Genomic DNA, 19,637 nt, shown 5'->3' with positions numbered 1-19,637 from the left:
GGGCCTCAAGATTAGGGAGAGTAGATTCAGGACAGAGATGAAGAGGAACTGCTTTTCCCAGAGAGTAGTGAATCTATGGAATTATCTGCCCAAGGAAGCAGTAGAGGCAGCTTCATGACATATATTCAAGACATGGTTAGATGGGATTTTGCATGGTCGGGAAATTAAGGAATGTGGGGATAATGCAGGTAGGAGGAGCTGAGATGATCATCCATGACCTTAATGAATTCCGGAGAAGATTCAATGGGCCAAATAACTATTCCGGCTTCTATTATCATGAAACTATTAATACAGCCGTCATCCCCTTGCACTTTAAAGTTGCACTTCATGATAAATTAGTAACTAGCATTGTAATGCATGCTGCAAAGACTTTGCAGAGAGAGATAGGCATCAAGCTCACACATTGTCAGGCTGCTTTCTCAGATCTAGTCATTTGCTCCTTTAGCTCTCATTTTACACCTCCTGCATGCACATTCACAACTTATGACACACAAGCTTCCAATCTCTTACTGAGTGCCGCACCAACATTGCTACCTGTTTCCTGTAGAGCAACTGAGACCAGTGGTCCTGAAACAACAACTGTACAGCTGGACAAATGATGCCTAGCTTCCAGAGACTCTTCCACCGGTGATGTTAACCTTGTCTATGCATGAAGCAGCAGCTTCTCAGATCAGGCATTGCTCTGTGCAGTGTTATTCATATGTACTGGAATCTAACCCCATAGGGTGACAGTTACAGCAGGGGTTTCTCAGAGGTACAAGTAAGCTAATTGAGTCTGAGCATGGTTAAGAATGACTGGACTTTATCTGCAGTGAAATGGCATCAATGTGTCCTCAAGCAGTTTTCGTTTTTCTTGCCCTCCCATTACATCGCAGAGCAGAGCCAGGTACTGCAGCTGAAGCCTGGCCGGAAGTGGAGCCTATTGCCTTTGGAAGTATATTCAGGTGAGCTCAGTGGTAATTATGTCTAGGGGGCCTAAATGTGCTGTGTGTTTCCTTGCCACAGACAAGTGCATCCTCCTTGGCTTGACCTCCCACTGGTGTGAAGGTCGCAGTCAGATTGGAGAGTGCTCAGAATGTGGATTGGAAACTTCTGAGGGGTCTGTGTATGTTTCCTCCTCTGACTGGGTGCCCAATGACACTGTCTTGTCTCCTTGTGCTGGAAGGGTACCTGGTCTGAAGTTAAGATAGCTTGCCCCTTGTCCCCTTGCCATTGCTGCTGAGGTTCAGGCAATGAATAAACATCTGTGCACATATCCAGCAGAGGGTGAAGATTCTGGTTGTGGCTGTCCATGTCAGCTACCATTCTGTCCATGATAGCAAGGCAGAGGGCATGCAGGGATCACAGCAAAGGAAGTTGTGTGAGAGGTTGTGGAACAAACAGTGGAGTGAGGGGTGATATGGTATTCAACAGTGATAATGCTCGAGTGCATTAGGAACATTTAAGTGACTGCTGGGCAAGCACATGGACGGTAGTAAATTGAGGGTTGTGTCGGTTAGGTTGATCTTAAATTAAAATAAATGTTCAACACAACATCATGGATTGAAGGGCCTGTACTGTGCTGTACTGTTCTATGTTCTACTGGCTCTGGGGGGTAGATGGGGATAAGGATAGCGATAGTAGTATGAGGTAGCAGAGTGAAGATGATGGCACTTACTGTGGTATAGTGGAGAAGCTAACTGACCCTCTAATGCACTGCTGAAAATTTCCCAGGAGGGCAGAGTCTATGTTTTGTTCTTCTCTGGGGCATGGTTATCGCTGGCTGGGCCCAGCATTTATTGTCCATCCATATTAAACGGTTTGCTTTGTCTCAGATGTTCTTGAATGTTATTGGAGCTACAGTTACTCAGAAAATGTATTCCATCTCACTCCTGACTAATGCCTTATGGAGATTTTAGGGATTCAGGAGGTGAATTACTTGCCACAGTATTCCTAACCTCTGACCTGCTCTTGTAGCCACTATGTTTATGTAACCAGTCCAATTGACTTTCTGTCAACAATAACCTGCAGAATGTTGACAGTGAGAGGAATTAGTGATGATAACACCAGTGAATATCAAAGGATGGAGGTCAAATTTTTTCTTATTGTAGATGGGCATTTGCTGGCATTTGTGAGATGTGAACGTTATTTGCCATTTGTCAGCTCAAATCTGTGTATTGTCCAGATCTTGTTGCATTTGGACAAGGGCTGCATCAATATGAAGAGTCACAAATGTTGCTGAACGTTGTGAAATCATTGGTGAACATCCCCAGTTCTGACCTTATGATAGAAAGAAGGTCATTGATGATGCAGCCTTGATGTCAAGGGCTGTCACTCTCACCTTACCTCTGGAATTCAGCTCTTTTGTCCATGTTTGAACCAAGGCTGTAATGAAGTCAGGAGCTGAGTTGCCCTGGCGGAACCCAAACTGGGCATCACTGAGCAGGTTATTGCTGAGCAAGTGCTGATTGATAGCACTGCTGATGACACCTTCCATCACTTTACTGATGATTGAGAGTAGACTGATGGGACAGTAATTGGACAGGTTGGATTTTTCCTGCAAGATGTATATAGGATGTACCTAGGTAACTTTCCACATTGTCTGGCAGAAGCCAGTGTTGTAACTGTACTGGACAGCTTGTCTAAAGAAGCAGCAAGTTCTGGAACACAGTTACTTCGTACACTTGCCCGAATGTTGTATGGCCCATAATCTTTCTAGTATCCAGTGTCTCCAACTATTTCTTGAAAACATGTGGACTGAATTGAATTTTTCTAGTCCAGGATTCTCTCACGGTAAACTTGCAGGTTGAGTCAGCAGTTAGGAAGGCAAATGCAATGATAGCATTTATTTTGTGAGAACTTGAATATAAAAGCAAGGATGTACTTCTGAGGCTCTATAATGCACTGGTCAGACCACACTTGGAGTATTGTGCATAGCTTTGGGCCCCATATCTCAGGAAGGATGTACTGGCCCTGAAGCATGTTCAAAGGAGGTTCACGAGAATGGTCCCACGAATGAAAAGCTTGACATATGAGGAAAGTTTGAGGGCTCTAGATTTATACTCAATAGAATTCAGAAGAATGAGGGGGAATCTACTTTAAACTTACAGAATATTCAATGGCCTGGACAGAGTAAATGTTGTGATGTTTCCATTGGTAGGAGAAACACAGGAACTGAGGGCACAGCCTTAGATCTTTTAGAACGGTGATAAGGAGGAACTTCTTCAGCCAGAGAGTGGTGAATCTATGGAATTCATTGCCACAGAAGGCTGCTGAGGCCAGGTCATTGAGTGTATTTAGGGCTGAGATGGATAGATTCTTGAGTATAAAGGGGATCAAGGATTATGGGGAGAAAGTGGGAGAATGAGGTTGAGAAACTTAACATCCATGATTGAATGGTTGAGCAGACTTGATAGGCTGAATGGCCTAACTTCTGCTCCATTATCTTATAGTCTTATTATGAATTAGCTGAAGACTGGTATCTGTGATGCTGGAGACTACTGGGGGAGACTGAGATGGATCATTCAGTCAGCACTTCTGGCTGAAGTCTATTGTGAATGTTTCAGCCTTATCTTTTGCGGTGGTGTTCTATGCCTGTGGGCTGTGATGTGACACCCTACTGTCACCTATAAGTGGCATTTTGTTCATTATATTCCTGTGTAAGAGAAATATAATACACTTGATTACCAATTGTTGTTGGTTGTTATTTATTTTGTTTTCTAAACACAATGATTAATTTGAGTATTCTTATTTTGAGTGTCAGTGCAATTACCGAACATGCTGGGATCACTAAAGCTCCCAATAATTGTTACAGAATGCCTGGAATGATCCAGCAGATTTTTCATACCAGGAGTAAAATACTGTGAGCTTTCCATAAGACATGAAGGGTCAATCTTGCTTCTTTTGAAAGTCAAGGTTTGGTTCTGATACAGGGAACTCTCAAGGAAGCATGGGAGAGGGAAGTCCAGTAAGGCACCAATCTTTAAAAGGCTGCTTTCAGAATTAAAGAAAACAGCTTAAATAAGTTTGAGAATTAATTGACTTTGGAACAGGGCAATTCCCTACTCGATAAAACCTGTAAATAGCACATAGGTGATTGAGAATTTAGTGAATTCAAACTGACAACATGATGTTAATTCAAAATGCTGAGTGCAGCAGGCATTCAATTTTTATTCCATAAAGTCAGGAGACCTACATTTTGCAATGTATTGCAATTATTTGTATACTTAAATGGTCGCAATTATGAATTTTCCATTATTTTATAATTTATATGAATAATTGCTTATATAAATGCTATGAACTATGACTACCAGTTTTATATCATCACAATTCTGCATCAGCTGCCATGATAATTTTTCAGTAAACCATGATCTAATTGTTAATGTGGCCAATTAAAAACATGTGACCTCAGCTGGGGATAAATTATTTTCCAGAATTTCCAAAGGCTGTAGCTCTGCTTTTTAACGCTTTGCAGCTTTTTGCAAAAGATTTGCAAGGATTTCTAATTTAAAAATTCTTAGAGCACAAGGACAGGCTGACAGAAATCAAATATATGGTGGACAGTAGAGTTCACAAGCAGTTGATGCAGATCAAAATTCCCTGCTAAATATTCCCTTTTACTGTCCTCATCTCTTTAACCTTGGTTTATTTAGCGTTTTCTGTTTTCACCAATGTCAGTTCTGGACAATTTAAAACAGAAAATTGAATATGAATTACATTTGAGCTGTTGAACAAAATTAGCACCAGTTTAGAATTAGACTTACAAACAAAAACTCAGCCCTCTTCTCTGCTGGGATGACGAAAAGACGCTAAACAAATTAACAGTAATAAACCTAAGCAAATGTCTGGAGAAAATTAGTAGGTTTGGTAACATCTTTGGAGAGAAAACAGAATTACTGTTTCAAGTCCAGTGACTCTTCTTCAGAACTCACTTCTTCAGTTGTGAAGAAGGCTCACTGGACTCAAAATGTGAATACAGTTTTCTCTCGACAGATGCTGCCAGACCTGCTGAGCTTCTCCAGCAATTTCTGTTTTGTTTGTTTCAAACATCAAGCATCTGCAATACTTTGTTTTATAGTAACAAACATAAAATGGGCTCAGAAGTTGATAACTCTTGACTGTTTTGTAAAAAAGGTCACACTGGCCAACCTTGCACATATTTACAGGATTAGAGTAATAGAAGCTCATAAATAAATGTGCCCCAATGTTGTTTATTCTTATGTCTTGTCATCCTTCTATCTCACTTTGTTGCAGGTACAAATAAGCTTACACAGTTTCCAAACTAGCACTCGTTCTCTTTTAGGGATTATAAGTCCTGTTTGTTAGCATTGCTTCTAACCTGAGAACCAAAAAGTTCTCTGCATCCTTGAAATATGGACTTCCAAAGAAGAGTTAAATCAAACTTGGAATATTAACATTGTTTTGTCTCCACAAATACTGCCGGATCTGTTGAATTTCCCCAGCATTTCTGCTCTTTTTTTCAGATGATCAGTATTTTACTTTTCCCTCTTTGAATGTTTCTCTTTCACTAATATTTGAAAGTATCTGCTTTGCTGTGTACTTCCAGCATATGCAATTAGTGAGCTGTAAGCACAGACTATTTGGGATTGTGGTGACATAAAGGAGGATCAAGAAAGGTTCTGTTTTCTGGTTGAATACATGTCTGCCAGCAATATTTTTTTCAACTAGCAAAACTGCTTGCAGCAATGGAAGCAATGTGTTCCTTTTGCTAGTCAGTGTGAAAGGTGATGAAACCTTTGGGAAAACTGAACTATATCAAGATGAACTCAACCTGTTTGACACTTGGGTGTGCAGCACACTACCTGTCATTGCAGATGATTCCTGTATCTGCCTGGAAGGAAGCAAAGGCCAAAATTGTAGGAACCACTAAATGTGACTGTCATTGTTGGTTTCATGATGCATCTTGGCTACAGATATTCAAACATCGCATCTCATCCCTGGAGCTGCTTCATTGCCAAACTGAAAACTGTGAAGTCTGTCCTCAGTCCTTAGTATCCTTAGCAGTTAGCTTTCCAATGCTGTGGATACTGTATAGAACATATAGAACATAGAACAATACAGTATAGAACAGGCCCTTTGGCCCTCGATGTTACGCCGACCTGTGAACTATTCTCAGCTCGTTCCCCCTACACTATCCCAAAATCATAGTTAAACCCCCTCGTTCACACTGACATCATCATCCTAGGAAAAAGACTTTCACTGTCTACCCTATCTACGCCTCTGACCATCTTGTAAGTCTCTCTATCAAATCCCCCCTTAGCCTTCTTCTTGCCAATTTATTGACAAGTGAAAGCAATCTAACGCTGGTGCCTGCCGATCCCACTGACAATTTCATTTCATCTTATACCACATCAACCATAAAATTCTGTATTTGGGACAGTTTAAAATAACCCACGCTGTTAATAAAAACCTGCACTGCAGATGAGCCTGACTGTTGCATAAAAAGATCAGCAGAGCTGGCCCAAGAACATAAAGACGTAGAAACTGGTGCTGCTTGAGGCCTATTTCATGAACACAATCTGTCTCACCAGCCCTGTGAAGTTTAAATCCCCTCTGCAAGATCCTTAGCAACGCTAGATAGCAACGAGGAATGTACTAGGCCAGAATTATGCTGCCTGAACTGCTGTGCTCTTCCAGCACCACTGATCCAGAATTATTCTACCATGCATCACCATACATTACCTTTGTGCCTTTAGGACTGTAGAATTTCAGCCACAGATATCAATGATGGAAATCCTTCTGTTGCATAGAAATTACCAATTTAAAGAGGTACTTTAAACAGTAAATCATTGGTACCATCAGTCACAGTGCCAGACAGCATTAACCCTTCAAAATGTATAGATTACAAAATCATCAGAAAGTAAAAGTGGGGAGGTTCGGAGATTTATCTTGCAAGACTCTCTGTTTGATATTTCTACTTCAGAGGCCTTCACGTCTTCATTGATTGACTTTTAAATCAGTAATTCTCAATGATATTTTTAATATATGCCAAAAACTTTCTAGAATACAACTGAGACTAAATGAGGTAATTTTAATCTCAAGAGTGATATGCTTGGCAGCCGATGTACCATCCAAACTGGTTGATAGGAAAGTAATTTTAAGAAAAGTATAAAAGCAATCCTGAAGTTAATAGCTGCTCGATTTTAAGTCTGTGTTTCTAATCCAGACCCCTTGCCCACCTCACTCTGAATATGCCTCCTCATAATTGTTGGGTTTAGCTGTCAAAAACAATTTATTTGTGGCCTTTGGGAGGAGCTGAGCTTATAGAAAAGCTGATGAAAGGTCATTTCTTCTTTCTGTCCTGACATAAATTACAAATAGCTCTCATTGATTATGGAAAAAAATCAATGAGTTAGTACTTGTCAGAAAGTTATTTAATGTTATGATAACCTAAATATTATGTTGCCCTGTCAGTATGAGATTGACAGTGATTCTTTAAGTTCTTGAACGTTACAAAAATAGCAGTTGTACATTTGGAAAGATGAACCAAAAAGTAGGATTAACAACAGCATGCAGGGCTGTCAATAAAACAGATGCAGTGACTGACAATGAACTGTGAAGTGCATTGAAGGCGCTTTATGCAGTTGAAATAGCACTGTGGGGGTTAGAAGTGCTTCTAGTTGAGCTTTATTGCTGAAAGACAGGCCATTACAAAATGAGAAGAAATAGGTTTACAGTTCAAGTGCTGGAAGTTATTGCAAAAAATGTTAACTGTATAAATATAAAAGCTGAATATTACTTAAAGCTCCACCCAAAATGTCATATGAATTTAATTTGGGGAAACCTGAGAGTACTGAGAGCAGATCTGGTCACCATAGTTTAGGGAGGATATCTTGTCCTTAGAGGGAGCACAACACACGTTTACATGAATGATGCCTGCGATTCAGGAGTTAAGCTTTGATGAGAGAGTATATAAATTAGCCCTGTTTTCTCTGGAATTTCAAGGTTAAAGGATAATCTGATCAAGGTCTTCAAGATATCAATAGGACAAGACAGGGTAGGTAATTATTAAATATTTCCAATGGTTGGATATTCTAGAACTCAGGACATAGTCTGAGAATTGGGTTCAGACCATTCAAAACAGATTAGATTCTCTACAGTGTAGAAACAGGCCCTTTGGCCCAACAAGTCCATACCAACCCTCTGAAAAGTAACCCACCCAGTCCCATTTCCCTCTGACTAATGCACCTAACAGTATGGGCAATTTAGGGTGGCCAATTCACCTAACCTGCAAATCTTTGGACTGTGGGAGGAAACTGGAGTACCTGAAGGAAACCCACACAGACACAGGGAGAATGTGCAAACTCCACACAGACTTTCAACTGAGGCTGGAATTGAACCTGGGACTCTGTGCTGTGAGGCAGCAGTGCTAATCACTGAGCCACTGTGCCACCCAGATATTTGGAAGCATCTCTACACATAAAGGGTGGTAGAGGTTTGGAACTCCTTTCCATGAACAGCTGGATCAGTTGTTAATTTTAAATCTATGATGGATAAATTCTTGTTAAGCAAAGATATTAAGAGTGTGGGCAAGTTTATGGAGTTAGTCCATAGATGTGCTGCGATCTCACTGAATGGTGGAACAGGCTCAAGGGACTGAATGGCCTACTCCTGTTTTGATGTTCCTAAAGAGGAAATCATCTTAGAGTTTCAAAATGGATAGAGCTATTGTCTTATATTGTAGTAAATGGGCAAAATTTTCTTTTTTGACTTACAATGTGGAGTCAGGCTGAGAATAGAGGAATGCTTCCACTCAAGGAAACATGGGTTTCTCACCATTTTTTAGGCTTATTACATTTTCGTGCATGAGTGATCTGGTCTCAGCCCAGATGTTCCAGCCTTTAACGTCTGGGTGCAATGTTCAAAAAGGCACCAGGGAGCACTTCACTGTCTGCAACCCAGGAGGATCACTCAACGTTTGCTCATGACCCTCAACCAAAAGATAGCTGAGAAGTTCCAGAAGCATGCTCCATGTTTCAGTGACATATTCCTCATTTTGAATAACTTCTTTAAATCCTCTCACTTTCTTCAGGTCAAAGGTGTGGCCATATGTATCAGCATGGATCCAAATTAAGCCAGTCCCTTTGTGGGGTACATGGAACCTTCCTTTTTCAAATCTTACTCTGGTCCCCATCCACAATTCTTTCTCCAGTTCATCAATTATGATGTAGTTTTCCTTTCTCATCCAGATAGGAACAATTGATCAGTTTCGCTTCCAATTTCTATTGCACTCTCACCTTTATCTGGTCCAATCCTGACTCCTCCCTTCACTTCCTCTGTTTCCATTTCTGGGGATAGGCTGGCCTCCAATATCCACTAAAAACCCACCGACTCCCATAGTTACCTGGACAATACATCCTCACATCTAGCTTCCTGTCAAGATGCCATTCTCCCAGTTTCTCTGTCTCCATTGTATCTGTTTTGGTGATGCCAACTTACACAGGAGTTCTCAGAAGTGTCCACCTTCCTCCTCAACTGAGAGGCAAGGACTGATTAGGAAGAGTCAGCATGTTTTTGTGAGTTGGAAATTGTATCTCATTAATTTGACTGAGTTTATTGAAGATGTGACCAAGAGGATAGATGAGGGCAGAGCAGTAGAAGTTGCCTACATGGACTTTAGCATGGCCTTCGACAAAGTTCTGCATGGTAAACTGTCTAGTAAGGTTAGACCCCATAGGACACAGGGAGTGCTAGCCAGTTAGCTAGTGAGCTGCAGTGTTCTGCAAGAACAGGGACTCGGTCCACTTTTATTTGTCATTTACATAAATGATTTGAATGATAATATAGGAGACATGGTAAGTAAGTTTGCAGATGATACAAAAATTGGTGGTATAGTGAACAGTGAAGAAGGTTATCTAAGAGTACAAAGGAATTTTGATCAACTAGAACAATGGGCAAATGGACTTTAATTTGGATAATACGAGGTGTTACATTTTGGAAAGACTAACCATGGCAAGTCCTACATAGTTAATGGTAGGGCGCTGGGAAGTGTTGTTGTGCCGAGAGACTTAGGAGTTCAGGTACAAGGTTCCTTGAAAGAGAGTGACAGGTAGACAGGGTGGTCAAGAAGGCTTTTGGCATGGTTGCCTTCATTGGTCAGAGCATTGAGTAAAGGGGAGGTGGGATGTCATGTTGCAGCTGCACAAAACACTGGTATGGCCACAGCTGGCGTACTGCATACAACTCTGGTCACCCTGCTATGGGAAAGATATTATTAAACTGGAAAGAGTGCAAAAAAGATTTGCCAGGACCTTACCAGGACTGGAAGGATTAGTTACAAGGAGGTACTAGATAGGCTGGGACATTTTCCCCTGGAGCGGAGGAGTTTGAGGGGTGACGTTATGCAGGTTTATAAAATCATGGGAGGCACAGATAAGGTGAATAACCAAGGTTCTTTTTTCCCTAGCATAGGGAGTCCAAAACTAGAGGACATAGGTTTAAGGTGAGAGGGAAAAGATTTAAAAGGAAACCTGAGGGGTTACTTTTTCACACAGAGTGTGATGCGGATATGGAACAAGTGCCCAGTGGAAATGGTAGCGATGGGTACAATTATAACATTTGAAAGACATTTGGACAGATACATGGAAAGGAAAGGTTTAGAGAGATATAAGCTGAATGCAGGCAGGTAGGACTAGTTTGGTTTTGGAAATCTGGTCAGCATGGATGAGTCGGCCCGAAGGGTCTGTTTCCATAGTGTATGACTTTATGACTACGACTCTACAAATGGGTTCTGAACAAGGCTCACTGGACCTGTCACATTAACACTCAATACTATTCACACATGTTGCCAGACCTGCTGAGTTTTTCCAACAATCTCTCTTTTCATTTCTGATTTCGAGCACTGGCAGTTCATTTTTGTTTGGTGAGGAAAACAGGGAATTTGAAGCCTTCATAATTGATGGAGTTAGTAGACTATCTCCTTAATTAATGAGATTTAACAAATGAGCATGAAACATCTAATAACAGAAGGAAATGAGGTTAATTAGATTTAAAGCCGATGCAAGAAGATAAGTAGAGAGAGATATATTATAGATTTATTTGATATTGAAAGAAAATAAAAACATATAAGTTACATTTCTTTTTGAATTTGCATTTATCTCCTTTCTGTTAAGACATGAAATAGCACAGCAGAAATATATAAATATTGTTTGTAGACATAGCAAGTTCAATTGCTAATTAAAACACGAATCATTAATTTATGGAGTCTTGGGGAGAGGTGGATGGAAGAATATTGCCTTCACCTGGCTAATCATTCATCAATTTGTAGGAATTTGATCATTCTTTGTCAGGCCAAGTTGGTGGAAAATTTATAGATAAATGTCTGGGAGTGCCATTGACCTTTTCAACCCTTCCCTCCTTGATTTCCCTACCTTTCAATAATTTCCCCAAAACATGACATTTTCCATTGCCCAAAATGTTCTCTTGACCTATTATATCTTTGCCAGTCTGCAATCTTTCCCCTGACCTGAGATCTGTTTAACTTCCTCACCAATCGCCCTCCCCTCCACCGACTCACTTCCCGTTCAACCCCCAATCTCCCAACTGACACAGAATTTGGTCAATCAACTAAACATAACCCCAGATTGCTCTGCAAATCCATAACCTACCCCTTACTAATCCAAAACCCCTTCATCTGCCTACCCCCATCCACACGCTGTTATTTGCTTCCTCCTCAGCACACCCCAGCTGGGCCTTTTAAATGCAGATCTATAAGACAACAACATGTCCTGTGGTGATGTTATTTCCTGTGGTGAAGTCACTTCCTGTTCTTTTTCTCAGGGAGTGGTAGATGGGTTCTAACTCGATGTGTTTGTTGATAGAATTCCAGTTGGAATGCTATGCTTTTAGGAATTCTCAGGCTTTGTTTGGCCTCTCCTAGGATGGATGTGTTGTCCCAGTCGAAGTGGTGTCCTTCCTCATCCATATGTCAGGATACTGGTGAGAGAGGGTCATGTCTTTTTGTGGCGAGTTGGTGTTCATGTATCCTGTGTGCCTTTCAATAACCCCCTCTGTCCCCCGAATGATCTGAAGTTCACCCAGCTCCAGCTCCAGTACCCTAATGTGGTTTCCGAAGAGCTGGAGTTGTGTGCAATTCAGCAGGGACAGTAGTGGTGACCCTTACCTCCCATGCTCTGCAGGAGGAACGTTCAACTGCCCTAATCGCCATTCCCACTTTTATAAATTCCTAAGCTGACTGTAGAAGAATAAAGAATCATTTTAAAAACAAGTTACCTAACCATTCCAGTGCACAAAACCTTTTTTTTTGGTTAGAGGAGGGGGATGGGTGGGAGACACTACCTAAGTAGTTTTTCTGAGTAACACAACCACCCAAATATATTACTTCACTTACTCAACAGTCCCATGTCCGCTCCTGCTCAGTGTGCGCTCTGCCTATTCACGAGTTAAGTTTATATAATTTTAAATTTACCTTCCCGGCAGGTCCCAGGTCCTCGCTGTTGCTCCTCCCACTGCTGCTGATGCAACTGGAAAAATGGAAATAAGATCACATGTTGAACATTATGTAATCATCAGAAAAGATGCCCAGTTCTGAATACATCTTGGAGGGAAAGCCATTGAAGAAGCAGCTGAAGTTGGTTGAGCTTCGGCCACTAACCTGTGAAACCCTGTCTTCCATTGTGCTCGGTCTGACTTGAACAAACAAAGAGCTTGTCCTCCTGATTCTCATCGATTTTAGTTTTGATAGAGTTCCTTGATGTCACATTTGGTCAAATGCTAAGGGCAGTTACATTCACCTCACCCCATAAGTTCAGATGTTTTCCCACTTTCATGCCACATTTGCTGGTGTAATGTAAAACAACAAGCAGCCCAGTCTTTTCCACTTCAGCTCAGTTGAATAACCACTTATACATGCCTGTGTAGCTTTTTACTTTGTCCTTTCTCTTAACTCATTTGCAGAATGTGAACATCGCTGGCTGAACCAGTATTTATAGAATAATAGAGTCATACAGAACAGAAACAGACCCTTCGGTACAACCAGCCCATGTTGACCATAATCCTAAACTAAACAAGTCCCACCTGCCTGTGCTTGGTCCATATCTCTCTATTCATGTACTTATCCAAATATCTTTTAAAAGTTGTAACTGTACTCGTATCCACCACTTTCTCTGGAAATTCATTCCAAAGATGAACCACTCTCAGTATACAAAATTGCCCCCATGTCTTTTTATAATCTTTCCCCTCTCACCTCAAAATATGCCCCCAGTCTTGAAATCCCCCACACTGGTGATGAGACATTTCCCATTCACCTTATCTATACCCTTCACAGCTTTATAAACTTCTCTAAGCTCACCCCTGAATCTCCAATGCTCCAGTGAAAAAAGTCCAGCTTATCCAGCCTCTGCTAATAACTCACACCCCCCATTCCCAGTTTTATCCTGATAAATCTCTTCTGAACCTTCTCTAGCTTAACAATATCCTTCCACAACAGGCGCCCAGAACTGTACACTTGCAGAGGTCTCACCAATGTCCTGTACAACCTCACTATAATGCCCCGAATCCAATATTCAAAAGATCTGAGCAATGAAAGTAAGGATACTAAATGCCTTCTTAATCATCCTATCTATATGTGATGCAAAATTCAAAGGATTTTGTATCTGAACTCCTCGGTCCCTCTGTTCTACAACACTGCCTAAGACCTTACTTTTAATTGTATAAGTCTTGCCCTTGATTGTTTTATCAAAATGCAATACCTTGCATTTATCCAAATTTATTCATCTGCCATGTTTCAACCCATTCACCTAATTGATGAAGATCTTTTTGTAATCTTCGCTAACTTTCTTCACTGCCAACTATACCACTAATCGGGATGTCATTGACAAACTCACTAACCATACCTCCGACATTTTCATTAAAGATATTTTATAAATGACAAACAAGAGTGGACCCAGCACCAATCCCTGTGGAGTTGTCCATTCCTAATTGTATAGTGGCCAGTTAAGAGTCAACCATGTTGCTGTAGATCTGAAGTCATGTGTAGGCCAGACCGGATAAGGATAACAGTTTTCATTCCCTAAAGTACGTTAGTGAACTGAATGGGTTTTCCAATAATTGAAAACGGTCATGATTATTCTCTGAATTGGAGATTTTCATGAATTCAAATTCCACCATCTGCTATGGCAGGATTTAAACCTGGATTCCCAGAACATTCCCTGGGTCTCTGGATTAATAGTCTAGCAATAATACCATCTGGCCATCATCTTCCTATTTTATTGGGGAAAGTAGAACAGCTGACCTGTCAAAACAAAAAGAAATGCACATGTTAAATCTACACGGCTTGTTAGCACATTTGGCTGGACGGCTGTGGTGATGCAAAGTGACTCCAATGGCATGGATTCAATTGTCATACCAGTTGATATCATCATAAAGGTCCTGTCTTCTTGACCTCACCCCTCGCCTGAAGCGTGGTGACCCTCAGTTAGAACTTATCACCATTTGTCTCTCCATAATGAGAGAGTGCCCTGTGAATCTCTGGGGACTACAGTAACTTTACATGGCTGTGCAGTTGTCTTAGCCTTTATTAAACTTCAACATCAATTTCAGCCATTTGTTTTTGGCTGACACTAAGGCAGTTGATGGAAGTGAATAGAAAACCAATGAGGAGGAAGGAGACAGATTTTGCAAGTATACATTCACCTCCTCCACACTGTTACTCAATGCAAGTTCAAAATCATTTCAGCATTCAAGATTCACATCCAATCTCTGGTGCAGTGAACAAATGTTGAAGGTAGCTGGAAAATCTATTAAACTATTGTGATCCTTGAAGGAATTTTGGTTCCACTTGGTTTTACTCAGCAATATTGGTCTATCTTTGTAGCCTTGTGCAAAATCAAAACACTTGGATGCTGCAAATTTAAATTCGACATAAGGCTGAGTTTCCATATATTTGGCAGTGTCAGGTTTGGGGAGTTTCATGGAGGGATTCCATCTGCAAGAATCATAGAATCTTTGTCACTGGGGAATGATGACCCAGTCAGATGTCCAGAGAAATTGTCAGTGTGTTGCAATTGCCTGGTAACTACTAGCTTCCAGTAGTTGTGGTTTACTTGGATTATCAGACAGCATTTGAAAAGGTCCCACTGAGGAGGTTTGGAAATAAAATTAAAAGTATAGTGTTGGAGGAAATGCTCCAGTATAGATTCAGAATCAGTTAACAGACAGAAAGCAGAGAATAGGAATAAATGGATCATTCCCAGGATGGCAGACTGATACTAGTGATGTACCACTAGAATCAGCTATTGACAATTTTATGAATGATTTGAATGTAGAGACCAATTGCAGTAATTCCACATTTGCCGATGATGCAAAATGAGGTGGGAGTGTAAGTTGTGGAGAGGAGGCAAGGAGGTTTCAAGGGGTCAATCCCAAAGGACAGACTAAATGAGCATGGTGAATGGAATACAGATGAACAGATGTGAACTTATTGACTTTGGTAGAAAACAGGAAAATGGAATATCTTTGCAACCGATAAATTCTCTGGAGACAAATACCATCAAGGAATTATGAGATAATGTGGAAAGTATCATTGAAGGAGATTTTCGGCCATGATCTATTTGAAAGATGAAGCAGGTTCAATAGGCCATACGGCCTACACTTTTGCTGTGATCCTATTTTAGCACAACAAAGTTTAAATCCTGTTTAAAACCATTCTGTTTTGCATCAGGATTTCTCCATTATGCCATTTTAAATATGCAGTTTTTCCAGTGCTAATCCAGTACAGTTGCTTTCTTGTTTCCAGGCAACTACGCAAGGCAATTCTGTGAACTGCAAGTTTTGTTCAGCTGAACCTTGCTATTTTACAAGTAACGTAAACAGAACTGGGGATCTGGCAAACCTTTGTTTTCTGAGTTCTGTTTATAGTGAGAATAATATCTGTTAGGAACTGCTTTATGTCCTCCTGATACTTTTCAAACTTTAGCCAATAATATAACTCTGCCTTCAGTTAGACGTGACATCAGTCATGATTCTGATTCCATTTGTATTCCAGTCTGCTCCCTTATCAGACTATGAAACAGTGTGACACTTTCGGTGATGGGTAGTACAACAATTCTTGCAAGACATCAAATCAGTTGAATGTTTACGTGCTGACACATTTTTTTTCATTTGTCAATGCAATAGGAAAATGAAATTTACCTGGTTGTGGCTTTATCTAATGGAGAGATCAACCCCAATATTGGAACAACATTGATGATATGAGAGTAGGAGGATATCTATTGAAAGGATAATACTATTTCTTGACTTCACTGATATTGCATCTACACTAAAAAGTTGAAATATAGTAAAATCTTCAGTGAACTGAATTACTTTTGCATTCTCTGACAGAAATGATTATTTCAGTATTTTCAATCATGATAGATGTGTTTACAGAATCCATGCAGGAAGGAAATATGACAGTGAACCTCTGTATTGATTGAAACTGTTTATATCTGCACATAACTCTTGCCTGGGCTTTAGTTGATTTGAACATCTTGTCTTGATGTTATTGGAGCCAAATGAAAGTCATTGTTGAATCCTTCACATTGTCTGGTATTCTGTAACAACTTAAAATCAGACAAATTTCAATTATTCTGTCAAATAAATCTTCAGCACTGAAATAAAAACAACTCCTCTGTTTTACAGCTGCACATTTCAATACTGGGCAGAGTGTAAAAGCCATCATATATTAGTACAGCATCCAAATAAATTTTGGATCTGAGCAGGATCTGATGATTACTCATTCGGTAATACAAGATTTGAGAACTGCTGAAAAATAGACAGAATTTGTTGAAGCTTTTCATCTTGCACTCATCAGGATATTCATCAGATACTGGTATAAATAGGAAAAACATTTTATTTTGTTTGAGAAGACACTGCTGATTTGTTGGCAAATAGAACCTGATTGGTAGAGAAGCTGCCATGGAGAATACATTGGTTAGCTGGTAACCAACAGTTCAATGTCAAGCTTTGTTTAAATATAAGTCAGGCAGGTTGACTCTGATTTGTCAAAGTGTTACTCTATAGTATAAAGCAGAAAATGGCTGTCACCTGATTGCATGCGTTTCAACTGGGCAATGTGCATGCATGATATATTTGTGTCCCTAGGACCAGCCCCTATGTGTTATTGTCTGTATCTTATAATAAGCGTGTCTGCACTACAATTAGTGCTCAACTGACGATCTGAAACTGGTTGTCATCATAATTCTTAACACACTAGGAATTATTTAGCAAATTTTGTCAGAATCACATTTAAAATTGGACATTATGTTTTAAGTTCACTAAGGTTGGTACTGGTCCAGCACCATTCAGAAAAGTGTACAGTCTACCTTAGATTACTCTGGAAGGGTAGATGTCTTTTTCACACTGTTACTGTACAGTAGTATAATGAGTGTGTTCACAAATGCAGAGTAATAGATGTTCTGCCTACCACACAAGTGAGTAAAGGCAAATATAAATTTTGGTGTTGGAATGGTAGTATATTGTTCATATCAAACAGCATGTACCTTTGGCTGTTTGTGACGGGCAAAATACTGTACACACACTGTAACTGCTTCACCTGAACAAAATAGATTATAACTATCCTTGGGTTCATTAGTCATGAAAATGCCTTGAACAATGAGAGATGCCGGCCTGGTTTAAATTTAAATAAAACTTGACAGTGAACTGCCAGTCATCCTCATACTGATACATTCTTCATGACAATGCCTCCACCAATCAGAATCCAATGGCCAAATAATCAGCACCTTCTTCACATAAAGTATAAAATGTTGTTCTTCTTTACATTATGCATTCATCAGTTTATCATGCCCAATGAAAAGCTTCGACAAAAGTTATCTTTTTTGTCCCAATACTGAAGATCTGATCATTTGGAATTTATTCCTGTGACAATGTTGAAAAAATATTGAACAAGGTTATTCAATTGTTAGTGGGTTTTGAGAAGATTTGTAGCTCAGCTTGAGGCTCTGGATGTAGGTTTGCTCACTGAGCTGAAAAGCTCATTTTTAGATGTTTCATCACCATACTAGGTAACATCTTCCGTGAGTCTTTGAATGAAGCACTGGTGGTATAGCTCATGTGTTTTACACTTTATGGATTGTTCACAGTGTCTATGAGACCATAAACGTCTGAATTAATTATAACAAAGTAAATGAAAACCTGTGATAAATTGTCAACCTCGGATTGGGTACCAGTCATGAATGGATTGAAATTGCACTGCTGCCATATGTGTGACCTGGTTGATCTTGCCAGAGCTTGTAATTAATGGTTGGAAATCGTGAATTGAAAACTGGAAGAAAATATTCAACAAGTTAACATCTTGTGGTGAGTGCAGCATATTTGTCTAAACATTTGACCACTGTGAAACACAGGATCACAGAAACAATTGACTAGACTGCAAAAGACGGTAACTGGCACCATAAAAAATTCATACTGGGAGGTTATTGTAGATCTGTAGCCAGTACAGGGTGTTTAGCTGTGTGGGAGTGCTAGAAATCAAGTGTCAGTGATTTTACTTAAAGGATGCACTCACCTTTTAAAGTAAAGGATTACAAAAGCTTCAGGCAGTGGGAATCCTTTTCTGAGAATTGCAGCGAGGGTTCCCACAGAGTTTGAGGCTCCAACAGGCAGGAATTAGCAAGCCCATACTCAACTTCTCCCCAAACTGTATAGCCCAACATTAAATCTGAAAACAATGGGAGGAGGTGTGGGAGAGATTCTCAGGTCCTGGCTGCAATGCTGAAAGAGGTTTAATGATATCGGAAGAATTGTCAAGGTAAAAATTCTTATTGTCAGCTCAGTTAGGCTCTGATCACACCTCCACCACCTACAGAAGCACCATTCACAACAGCCACCACCCTGGCTTCTTACAATCATTGCACCACAATACCTTCTTCTACTCCAACTCACCTATCGTAACCCTATTATGACACTCACGTTTTTACTTTCTCATTTTATACACAATATTTAAAGATACTCTATCACAACAGTCTCAAAAGAACTCATATGCCTATTACTTACACATTCTCCTTTTGTTAAGGAGAGGGTTGACCACAATTTGAGACAGTAGGTGTTAACCAAAGGGAGTTAAAGTAACATATGCTGTGGCCATTGGTAAAACAGCTTTTGGAGATGATAGACTCAGGGTAAGTCATTGAAATAGCAAACAAAAATCTTGCAGGACAAACTGCACAGGGTTTCTTATTTCTATTTAACTTGCCCTAATTTTTCTTTATTTTTATCTCATTTCACACTCTGCATGACAATGTACAATGCCTTTCAGCAGCCAGTTATCTCATTCTCTGTATCTCAGTTTGCCAATAACCTGCTTACTAAGATTTCTGTTAACATTGCAGCTCTAATTGCTGGCCAGTTTGGTCTTAGTGTCTGAATTCCTGACAGGGCAGCACCTGGAAGGAAATACCTTGTTACCCTTTAAGCTGCCTGTTTGAAATAAAGTAGAAAAGCGTGATGCTGGAAAAGCACAGGACGTCAGGCAGCATCCGAGGAGCAGGAGAGTTATCGTTTCAGGCATAAGCCCACCACTCCTTGGATCCTGCCTGATTTTGCTGTGTTTTTCCAGTGCCACACTTTTTAACTCTGATTCTCCGACATCTGCAGCCCTTATTTTCTTCTGTTTGGAATAACGT

The sequence above is a fragment of the Hemiscyllium ocellatum genome, chromosome 2, assembly GCF_020745735.1.
Source record: "Hemiscyllium ocellatum isolate sHemOce1 chromosome 2, sHemOce1.pat.X.cur, whole genome shotgun sequence".
Classification (NCBI taxonomy): domain Eukaryota; kingdom Metazoa; phylum Chordata; class Chondrichthyes; order Orectolobiformes; family Hemiscylliidae; genus Hemiscyllium; species Hemiscyllium ocellatum.
Note: the sequence above shows the minus strand (reverse complement) of the source record.